Source organism: Trachymyrmex septentrionalis, unplaced genomic scaffold, assembly GCF_001594115.1.
Source record: "Trachymyrmex septentrionalis isolate Tsep2-gDNA-1 unplaced genomic scaffold, Tsep1.0 scaffold223, whole genome shotgun sequence".
NCBI classification, from domain to species: Eukaryota; Metazoa; Arthropoda; class Insecta; order Hymenoptera; family Formicidae; genus Trachymyrmex; species Trachymyrmex septentrionalis.
The window spans coordinates 954,753-955,963 of record NW_017305379.1 but is presented as its reverse complement, the minus strand read 5'-3'; the positions used below and the strand labels follow the sequence as shown (position 1 = coordinate 955,963).

Below are 1,211 nucleotides of genomic sequence, written 5' to 3'. Positions count from 1 at the left end.
GATCTATCCAGTTTCTTTCATCCAATTTTCAGTCAAAGAGTTCTGTGTGTATGTATGTGCACTCACGTACTTACATACCCTGTCCATTTCATCCTGATATATTTCGGAATACGCATTTTGCGCATAATCGTGTTTAAATTTAAAAATAAATTATAGTCTTCTACATCAATTTCGAGAAGAATTATAATCCATAAGAATTATAACTGATAAGATTTTCGAGAAGAATTATGACTCATGAATCATCGATAATGACTTTTAACATTTCAGTAATCTATGAAATTTTAAAATTGCGATTCAAAGCGATTCGGACGGACATTCGATATGACTCGACATAAATCAAAATAAGCATGTCATAAGTGTAAATTGAAATATACAATAAAAAATAAATCAAAATAAGCATATCATAAGTGTGTACATTAAAATATACAAAGCAGATTACGAAACACTTCTTTTTAAGAAGTGCTTTATATAAAATAACGATCGAGTGGTTCTTGACTAATTTATCAACTTTCCATCGACGTGCGCTTTTATCGTGATTGTTTGCTATGTCTGATTCATGCGTCTAAAATTTTTTCAAAAAAGAGAAAGAAGCTTAGAACGATCGGGAAAAAAGAATACGTATATTTCATTACATTGAGAAAAATGGTCTACTTGGATTAAACGGTAATTCTGGTGGAAAATAGAATCCGAATTTTCTGGTTATGTCTATTAGAATTCTAGTTGAGATAATTAGAATTCTGATTAATATAATTATTCTGGTAAAAATAAGAATTCTAGTAGATTTTACCAGAAATATTGTTTCAATCAGAATTCTAATAAATTTAACCAGAAATTTCTGATTCGTCCATTTTCAACCAGAAACTTTTTTTAGTGAATCTGTTAACATTTTCTATATCACATATATATATTGATTCCAATAACGACGTATTGGATTCATCCTAGTTTCTATTACACCAGTTCGATTATTTTTAATTCGTCACATTTAGATAAACGATGATATTTTTATTCAGCTTATGTTGCAATTCGTGTAGCACCCGATTATCGACGCACTACGTTTTTCGCCGAAGGGATGCACACACACACACACTCACTGGCATTCCAAGGAGTAACAAGCGGCACAAGTTCCTATATCGATTCGTTCGATTTAGCGTAAAAGAAAATCGGTTGCACTAAAAGACATTCTGCGGCATAATATCTCTCGCACCTGCCGC

The 1,211-nt window shown here is 31.6% G+C and overlaps 1 protein-coding gene across 2 annotated transcripts in view; it reads right to left on the bottom strand.

Moving 5' to 3' along the window:
* LOC108748496 (probable cytochrome P450 6a13) overlaps positions 1–997 on the bottom strand; it is a 6,044-nt gene extending 5,047 nt beyond the window's left edge. For both annotated transcript variants that reach the window (XM_018486708.1, XM_018486710.1), the window contains exon 1: positions 981–997. The gene's annotated coding sequence lies outside the window, so the exon portion shown is untranslated. The remainder of the gene's footprint in view (positions 1–980) is intronic.
* Positions 998–1,211: the final 214 nt, after the last annotated feature.